The following is a 10,662-nucleotide window of genomic DNA, read 5'->3' on the forward strand; positions in this document are numbered from 1 at the left end:
TTTTCAATTATCTTTATATACAGAAGATCCATTTAGTATATATTAAGTAAAGATTTCATCAGTTTGCACCCACACAGAACATAAAGTGTAAAATACTGTTTCAGTACTAGTTATAGCATTACTTCACATTGTACAACACATTAAGGACAGAGATCCTACATGAGGAGTAAGTACACAGTGACTCCTGTTGTTGACTTAACAATTTGACACTCTTGTTTATGGCGTCAGTAATCTCCCTAGTCCCTAGTCATGAGTTGCCAAGGCTATGGAAGCCTTTTTAGTTCATCAACTCTGATCTTATTTAGACAAGGTCATAGTCAAAGTGGAAGTTCTCTCCTCCCTTCAGAGAAAGGTACCTCCTTCTTTGATGTCCTGTTCTTTCCATTGGGTTCTCACTCACAGAGAACTTTCATTTAGTTGTTGGTGGTGGTGGTTTGTGTGTGTGTGTGTGTGTGTGTGTTTTATTTTTTGTTTGTTTGTTTGTTTTGCCAGAGTGTCTTGGCTTTCCATGCCTAAAATACTCTCATGGGCTCTTCAGCCAGATCCGAATGCCTTAAGGGCTGATTCTAAGGCCAGAGTGCTGTTTAGGACATCTGCCATTCTATGACTCTGCTGTGTATCTCGCTTCCCATGTTGGATCATTCTCTCCCTTTTATATTCTATCAGTTAGTATTAGCAGGCACTAGTCTTGTTTATGTGATCCCTTTGACTCTTAATCCTAGCACTATGATCAATTGTGAATTGAAATTGATCACTGGGACTAGTGAGATGGCATTGGTACATGCCACCTTGATGGGATTGTATTGGAATCCCCTGGCACATTTCTAACTCCACCATTTGGGACAAGTCCAATTGAGCATGTCCCAAACTGTACATCGCTTCTCAGCCTTTTGGCTAAGATCAAGTGTAGTATCTGTTCTTATCAGTTTAATAAAACACTATTTTTTATTTAGTGTACTTTTATTACACTAAAATTAATCATTTAGTATTACTATTTTAATGCCATTATTCATTGAAATATTAAAAAATCTCTTAAAGTAATTGTATCAAACATGTTAAAATGTTAAATTTCATTAGGGAAATGTGTCCTCATAGTTTTTTCAAATTAATATAAAAATCTAATAATTCTGAAAATCTTAAGCTTGAAGGAAAACAACTGGAGTTTGCAGTCAGTAGTTTAAAAAAAATTGGGAAATACTTATCAAAATAAAGAGTTGAGATAGAGAGGAGACCTTTCTAAAAGTGAACAGAAAGATAAAAGTATTGGAAGTCTAATGCAAGCACAGCTCCAAATTAGCAAGCAAAGAACATTGGATTACAGTGTTTCTATGTACGTTCTCAACAAACAACTTAGGTATGTTTTCAGTAAATAATAATAATAATAATAATAGAATGGTTATCTAACTTGCTTACTGATCAATCAATTGAATTAATTCTACAGCCTGTTTTCTTCTAATAGGTCAAATTTGAATAGGAAGACTCTATTTTGTGTGTGAGGGCAGGAGGGAGGGTCCTTACTTACTACTGAAATTTGTCTAAGAATGAAACAAATATATATTATAGGATAATCACTGAACATAATCATAATTTATAGATAACATATCCCCTTAAACTCTTAAATTATTGAATTTATGTCTTTTCAAAAAGACATTGGGGAAAATTTAATTTCATCTATATCACAATTATATTATGAGTCAATTTTAGATTTTTTCAACAGTACAATGCTAAGTATATCTTAAAATTGAACATACACATTTTTATATATTTAACAGAATCAATTTTGTTTCAATTACTAAAACTCAAATATTCAACGATATTTTCTTAAACATAACCTGCAGTAAAAAAAAGTACCAGGATTCTGTGGAACATGATTAATTTTTTGGTGACCCATATGACTATGCTGTGCCACAGTGAATTCATGCATGTATTAGTTTTTTCCTCCATCCAAGAATAAGTCAAAAATAAACTAGAATAAAATAAAAAGCAAAAGTCGGATGGTAACCTCTTATTTGAAAAACAGCATCAGAAAATAATGTTTTCTTGAGTTGTCTACTCTTATAAACGGTTTTAAAGCTTACAATATTTAAATAAAATATCTATTTATGGCAGTCTTATATAACTTTTGCACCTGTACATATATAAATTATATTAGGAATATTAATTATTACACTATACATAATATACAATTATTATACATAATATTATTATATTATATATACAATTATTATGTATAGTATATTATGTATACAATTACACAGTACATGTAACTGTGTATAAATGCAATTCTAGGTATATGATATAGAATTTATATTAAATTATATTTTATTTTTTAAATATTCCAAACTCATTGTGCATGCCAAAATCCATGGATGCTGAAGTCCCTTATGTAAAATGCTTAGTGATTACGTAAAGCCACACAAGCCCCTCTTAGACTTTTGATCATTTCCAGACTCACTATAATATATAATATAGTGCAAAAGTTATGTAAATCCTTGTTATATCCTATTATTTACAGAATAATGAGGAGAACAATACAACATGAGGCTCACTCCAGCTTGCACTTCTCATTTCCCAACGAACCCACAGCCAGCACCTTTGCCAGATCTCATTGCTACATGCCTGCATCAAACCTAATTCTCAACCTCTCAGATTGGTTAGAGAGGTCTCCGTCCATCACCTCAAGCATGCTGGAGCGACACTTGTGACTGGTTCATCCCCTTTGTAGGGCCTGGGTTGTTCAGTCAGTTTCCCTCACTTAGAACTGGGATGCTGGTCTGGGGTAGGGTATTCTCGCTCTCTCCTTTGAGAGGACTCAGAATTTAGGTTCTTGGTTGGGGTGATTCTTTCCCAGGGACCCTGTGAAGGGTCAATCTTCCCCCAGAACAGATTTTGCTTATTTTGTGGGTTCTAAATTTCAACTCCCTTAGCCTGCCTCTTAAAAGACTTGCACAAGCTGGATAAAGTGGAGGTGATTAATCCATCTCTGCATTATTTTGGCATTTTTTGTCTCTAAACTCTTTAAGATTTGAATAACTTTACAGAGAGAAATGGCAAATAGTCACAGGTCACCTACACTCCAGCCTTTGTCTTCCTCCGAGGTCAACTTTCCTCATTCTAAGCTCTTGGGCAGGAGAAAGACTGGGAGCCTCCTCTGGAACCCTTGACTGTCCCTTCTTCCACTCCTGCTCTTCCCTCAGGGATGCTGCCCCCTCAGGAAAATGACCCACTACTCACCCTGCCCCCTCTCTGGCTCTTCCCCACACCCAACACACTGGCAGCCAAAGCTGCCTCTCTCCCCTCCTTCTGACCCCTCCCTTCTTCTGTCCCACCACGCTCTCCTCTTGGATGCAGAAAGATAGTGAAAAGGGTGCTCTGGTAAGCACCCCTGCCTGGGACAATCCAAACAGATAAGACAATGCACTGGGAGCCTTTCACATCTTCCTGCCCACCTTGTTAAGGTCCTTGTGGTGCTCTAACTCCCACAACAAGCAGTTCCAGAAAGAACTCTGCCTGCTGTTCAAATGCAATGAAGCCTGAATTCCACAGCCAGATCCTCACCCCTGTCCTCTGTCCCAGAGAGCTCAGCCCCTACTCTCCATTTACCTCTCATTCTTTCCTAAAATAAAGTTTTCTTTAAATAGCCACCTCTTCTTACTCTATAAACACTAAAATCCTAAAACCTAACATGGTGGAGCCACATCTTGCACGGAAATGAAACCTCTGATTCAGCCATCTCCAGTAACATGTTTGGCGGGGCTAGCAAAGAAAAACTGCAGAACAGTGAGCTCAGGAGGAATAGGATTGAGGCAGCAGGAGCAATGTAAGGATAGGTGGAGGCCATTTAATGGCTGCTTTACATGGTGATCTGCCATCAAGCAGACCCATCAAGGCCGGTCCACTCCCAAATGGCACCTGTTTCCCATACCAGGAGTCAGAGCATTGGGCAAGCAACTGTCTTGACAGAAACCGGCTCCTGAAGAGCCCTGTCAGCTCTGCCAAGAGCCAGGCCACTAGAAATGGAACTGCTCTGGGTGTTGAAGGACTCCTGGGTCAGAAACGCAGACCCTGTTGGCCTTAAGCTGAAAAAGCCCTTCACTCTGTCCAGCTTCCAAAGTAACCACCACCATCAGGAGGATGGCCTAGGGTCAGTAAAGCTGTAAATTTGCTTTTAGAGACGCCACCTACTGGATACTAACATCCTATTGCAGGCCAGCTGTCTTCCCAGGCCAGTTAGGTAAAGGAAGCCAACAGGGTACCTTTTCTAAGGAGGTTCACACCTCCCATGTGTTGTCTTACCCAGTACCACATGTGAAGAGATAGACAGGTCTGGACCTCATATATGCCTAGCCAGGCCTTAATGCCCACCTGATTATTATCAAGCCCCTCCTGTCAGTTTCTGCTTGCCTCTCAATGGGAAAATTCCTTCCTAGTTTAGACAGCACCTTTCTTAGATTCTTTAATGACTCTATCTTTTGTTTTGGACCCTGTGTATTTCATCTACTTGTTACATTCATTTGCTCCAGGTAATAAAATTCTGGATGGTCATGCACATGAAAGCTCAAATGGGGACAGCTGGTAAGCTAGTGCTGCAGACCCTCAAGGGGCCACCTGCTGGAACCTTGTCTTGATCAGGAGTCCCTACTCTTGTAGGGACTCAAAGAACTCAACTTTAGTCCTCACGCAAACCCCTGGGAGCAGCCAGGGTTTGTATGAGGGAACCCAGAACTAGAAGCAGGCCAGCCCAACTCCATCTCACAGCTCCTTGCCAGCACGTACACACTAAACAAAATAGGAGCATTCTTCCTCTGTGGCAACCAGGCACTCACCTGTCTTCCCACTAACTGGACAGGACTCCTGCTTTCCTATTTTCCCCTCTGTCCTCCTCATTTCAGCCATCTGTTCCACCATGGCCAATGTCTCTAATATCTCCTTTATTCTCATAATCATAGTGCTCCTATTTCTGCCATGTATAATTAACTTACTCCAAAAGTTCTTACAGAAACGAATGACTGCTGTGTCCCGAGCCATCAAGCAGTAACATCACAAGACTGCTCTTCTTCAGTCAATCCGGTCCTGAGTATAGACCCTTGCCCCGTGTCTATGCCCTGGATCAGCAGGAAGCAGCCAGAAAGAAACCGGCACCCCACCTCCTTGTCTATACTCAGAGTTGGGACGGATGGCTCAAGAACATAAGCCTCAGACATTTTAGGTTCTTGTTACCCCTGCCTTCTTTCAAGAGACCAGTTCTATCTTACACCCTGTATTGCCCCCCACCCCTGCATTGTTCTCCAGGTTTGGAACCTATGGATAAAGCTGAAGAGCCAGTTTAGAGAAGCTCATCTCTGCCTAGTACCCCCTCTCCCCCATCCATAGCCCACCTAAGATATAAAAGGGCCCAGCCTGCTGGGGTCCAGGCCTCTGCCACGTCTTTGGTCTATGAGCGTGACAGCTGTTGGTCGACCTCTTTGGATTTATTTTCTCTGAATAAACTTGGTCTGGCTGTGAGTTTGTATTCTGTCTCCTGTCTGTTCTGTGCCCCTTTCTCTTTTCCTAACATTTTGGTGCCCAGTGTGAGGAGGCAGCTATCTGACCCTCTTTTCCTCAAGAGGAGTAGACAGCGTTATCTCTGGATGTGTCGGTGATGGTGTTCCCAGAGAAGGTTGGAGTAGGAGTCAGCAGGCTGAGTGAGTGAGACCCTCATTCAGTATGTGAAGGAGCAGTCCACTGGCTCGGGAGTTGGGTTGGGAAAGAAACGGGCAAAGGAGAGATGGATTTTTTTCTTGGAACTGGGGCGACCTTCTTCTTCTGCCCTTGGACACCAGAACTCCAGTTCTCTCTCTTTCGTTTCGGAATCTGAGACTTACACCAGCAGCTCTTAAACTGTGAGCCCATCACCGACCTTATTTCTGAGGTTTTGATTTGAATTGAGCTGTGCTCCTGGAATCCCAGGGACTCTACCTTGCAGAGGATCTGTCGATGGATTCCTCAGGTGTCATAGCCATGTGAGCCAATTCCGCTACTAAATTCACTCATCTATCTCTGTCTCTGTACCTCTCTATATCTCTCTCTCTACCATCTCCATTGCTGTCTCTGCATATCTAAACATCTGCCTATATGCCTATCTTGCTACATATCTGCACATCTTTCTCTATACGTTGTATATATGCATCTCTCTGCATATATATACATATACATGTTCATCTGTCTCAATCTGTGTATACCATTCCATATGCCTATATATCCATACCTATATCTATCTTAATTGTTCTCTCTCTGGAGAAACCTGATACATATAAGAAAAGCAGAAACTGTAATAGTATTTATATCCACAAAGAATATTTTCCTGTAGTATTTATTAATATTGACAATTTGAGACCTATTAGTAAACTGAATTAATGTGAAAATATTATTTACAGAAAATAAAATTCTATATTTTTAAAACACAGTTTTGCGTATTTTTCAAAAACCTTAAAAGAATGGAATCTGTATTAAAATGATAGTCACAAGAAAAATATATAATTTGAAACACTTGGGTAAAAGACTTAATACTTTATGCAACATAGGAGCTTTGTCTATGAAACTGGTTACATTTTTTGTAGTCACTTTGGGCTTTAAGGATTTTAAAATACAGTGTGATCAGAATTAATGTGCCCCAGTTGACAGAGCCATCCATAGTAGTATGATACTCTCTGATGTGAGACTTGAAAATTCCAAACATCCTGCACTCTACTAAGGCTCTGCCTGGCAAGGGATTACCATGAGACACCTTTATGAGTTGTTTGAAAATTTCTTTGCCAAGGTCAGTTCCCCACAGGATTGATGTTGGTAATTGGTTCAAAAGCAAACTACCTCTCCAAAATGTGCCGCTTTCTGTCTGATTAGAGCTGAGAGACTAAAACAACAGAGGGTTTCCTAAATGATCTTTGTTTCTGAAGTTTTTTCAGAGTCAGTTTCAAGGGCATATGGATCCTCATTCCTCAGCATCTTGTTCAGAAAACCCCGTGGTGAGGCAGAGTTCTTACCTTGTGAGAATTATAGATTTCTTTGTAAGTTGAAATTGGCATTTTTTAGAGCTTATTATTTGCTTCCCTCTGGCATCTGCCATGTTGCTGTGTCTGCCATCACTGGTGACAGCCTCCGTAGGAGGCCCGTCAGGAAAGTTTGGTCTCAGACTCTACCCTCATGCAGATTTAACAATCAGAAGAATCTTGCACTTTAAAAAAACATTAAAAACATTCTTGGCAGCATGAAGACTGAAAGTAAGACAGTCGTAAACTCCAAACTGTCTAGCATTCGAGGGGATCAAGATGAGAGTACTCAACAGCTTTCGTAGCTGCACACTGTAAAAGCATCCTGTGACTGATTCGTGAAAAGATAAGCTTCGAGTGGCCAAAATGGTCATTACATTTAAAATAAGCCATAGGTAAAAATTATAACAATAGTCCAACTCTGCCATCCTTTGAAGAATCACAGAAGGAAAAGGATGACAGTTTGGATTCCTTCTCTTTGGTATCCCTTAAAGTATATACATTCTTATGCCAATCAGTACATTCCTAGGAAGTTTTCCCTTCAAATGCTTTCTGGGAACACCACAAGAAGAAAAGAAAATAGAATACCTAAACCAGAGCATGGTAAGAGCTGAAGCAAAATAGAAGTTGGTTCTTTGCTTGTACACTATAAAATCTACAGCTGAGAAGAGTCTGTTGTGTTCCATGGGAATATGAAAACTCAAAGTCGTATTTAAAACTTAAGTTGCTCATATTTATTCATTTCTGTAATCATTATAATGAAATGTTGAAAATAGCATGTGTTTAATAAAAATATTTCCCTAAGACATAAATTCCTAAAACATTAGTCAGGCAGTGTGAGATTACTGTTTAGGGTTTTGCAACTCAAAGTGATTATAATTAATTATTAAAAACCTAATCATCAGGGAGGGACATTTTGGAGCTCTGTTAAGACCCTGCTTGGGATGCCTGCATCCCATATCAAAGTGCTTGGGTTCCAGACTCAGTTACAGTCCTGATCCCAGCTTCTGGCTAATGTACATTTGAGGAGGCAACATATGATCTCTCTAAATGTTTGTGTTCTTGTCACCAGCACGGGAGACTTGGATTGAATTACCAAGGAATTCCAATTCTAGCTTCTGCCTGAACCAGCCCCAGCTGTTACTTGCATTCGGGAAGTGAATGAGCAAATGGAAGGTCTCCGTCTCTGTGTCTGTCTCTCTAAGTTCCAAATAAATAAGATTAAGTAATGAAATAAGTTTAAAAATTTAATTGATAATATGTTTAGGGGCATACTAGGCAAGGAGTTGACTACATGGTTTCACAGAAGAGAATGATCCGATCAATCAGAGATTTCCTTGTTCACACTCTGTATTTTGAAAAGATAAAGGACCTTGCACTAAAACTTGGATACTTTGCTCCCTATATAGATTGTAGTGTGATGGCTGCTCCTTAACCTCTGCTGTTTCATTTCCATTTTTAACTTAAAATTATTATTTACCTGCTCATTGTGCTTTCCTTTGGATAGAGATCATTTGATCTAGATAATCAAATCGCTTAGTTTATTGGACAGTTGATTTTCTCATTGATAATTACTGGATTATAACTCTCTCATTCTGTGTAAAATTAGAGAATATAATTTCTACTCCTGAGAATAAATTGTGATGTTAATGTTTTGGAGAGAGCCTTTAAAGTGTCAAGTGAAATTCCTAGAAAATGGTGCATTCAATGAAAATTCTTCTATGTGTGTGGCGGGGAGTGTTGTATTGCCTGCTAGTTTATCATTTAGGTTCAACCAGTCATCTTTCCTTCATGATGCCATTTTTGTGAACTAAACGGTTTACTTGGAGTTCATAACAGTAGGCTATTTTGATTGCTATTGATAGGCTTCAGAAATTAGAGTTGAGGGCTATTTATCTCCTCTGCCATAATGTCTCTACCAGGAAGAACTACCAGATAAAAACAAACCTCTGAATGAGATCTGTACCAGAAAACACAAAATTAAGACATATAATGACTTTGGCGAGCTCAGAAAAGTTTCAGAAATTCCTAAGAATTTTACATGAATGATTCAGTGCATAAGCCTTAGTATTATAGCAGCAGAAAAGAACTAACTTTTATTGGAATCTCATTACAGAATTCTCCATTATATAGAACAGAACAGAATCAGATGGACATGCTATGCCCAGAGCACCAATGCCAAGGGCACACATGCTTATATTTTTGTGCAAACAAGAGCAGATATTCATATACTTAGAACATCAAAGTCAGAGTATATCTAATACTTCTTATGCTTATGCAGTTAGTCTCTTGCCATCAACCCAGTAATCGTGATATTGTCAACATTTTGTTTAAGGAAAGGTTAAATTGTAAGTTTCGCCTAAATCTTCAAGGAGTATGCAGTCTTTTTGTGTGCAGCGTTCACTGTGATGCTGAAATTCAATAAAGTTACAGTTGAGGTTCAGAGAGGAAGGGGAGGAGTTTGAAAACATCACTCAGGGTGTGAGCACTGTGCAGATGTGCATGTGTCCACCCAGAACACGGAAGGAATTTTCTGTGTGTTGCTGCACTGGTGCCTGACACAGCTCTGTGTTTTGTTTCACACCACTGGGCTGGCAAAGCACAGGAGACACATCTTACAAGACAGTGGCTTTTACCAAGCTCAATGAGCTGGCACATAGCTGATAGATGAGCTAAAATTGATTCTTGTGAAAACAGCTTAGGAGATAGTGGCACCCTTGGGATCAGTTGGGTCCAGCTGGACAGGAACACACAATATCTAGAGCGAGCATGAAGTGGTTAGATAACTCCACAGGGGTAGTTGCATCAACATCAAACTCTAAATGGAAAATTGCAAACTGATTTGGATCTTTGCTGTTCTTGTTTAACATAGCAGAGAAGAACACAGGGAATTGTGAATGAGCCAACCAACAACCTCCAGCATAGGTAGATAAATTTAGACTGTACAGCTGTATTTTTGCTTTTAGGGAAAAGCTTTATTGTAGGGCTCCAGAAGCTGATCCCTGAGGTCTGTATAGGTTCCTTCATCTGGGTTCTCCTGCTCTGGCCCCAGGCTGCTGAAAGGAATGTTCTAGGGGAAGTACCATCTTTGGTTTCACTGACAGTCACTGGTGGAGACCTTTATTGCTGTTGTGTTTTTCAATTAAATAGGAGCAAAAAAACCTTGCTTTATAAAAATAAAGATTTGGGGGGAAAGAAGTCAGTTTTTTTTTCCTTCAAATATTTTTCTTCCTAGTAATGTTTCAGCTGTTACTGATAAGCTTCCTTCACTTAGGATATTTTGGGATGTCATTTGATGATTTCTCTCACTCTAGGTTTACTCCCCACCCCATTTTACCACGTAGTCCTGGGCTATTCCAGACGTCCCATGTCCCACTGTGTTAAAGTGTTAACACTAAACCAAAGGTGGAAGATCCAAATGAGTCTTCTCCCAGCCCCAGCCTCCATTGCTCTTCTATCACCCCCTCCCTCACTTCCACCCAACTTCCAGAAGTGAATTTGTAAGTCTAAGTTAAAACTTAAATTCTAGATCACATCCAAACATTCTTAGAAAGTGCATTTCTGTGCCTAGAAATTCCCAGAAAAGTATAGCTAAAACCCTGCACACAAGAATTTTATGATAAATTTTGCATTC

At 39.7% G+C, this 10,662-nt stretch overlaps 1 pseudogene; it reads left to right on the forward strand.

Moving 5' to 3' along the window:
- The first annotated feature begins 874 nt into the window (after positions 1–874).
- LOC127483362 (U2 spliceosomal RNA) lies at positions 875–983 on the forward strand (annotated as a pseudogene).
- The last annotated feature ends 9,679 nt before the right edge of the window (positions 984–10,662 follow it).

The sequence above is a fragment of the Oryctolagus cuniculus genome, chromosome 8 (assembly GCF_964237555.1).
Source record: "Oryctolagus cuniculus chromosome 8, mOryCun1.1, whole genome shotgun sequence".
Lineage (NCBI taxonomy): Eukaryota > Metazoa > Chordata > Mammalia > Lagomorpha > Leporidae > Oryctolagus > Oryctolagus cuniculus.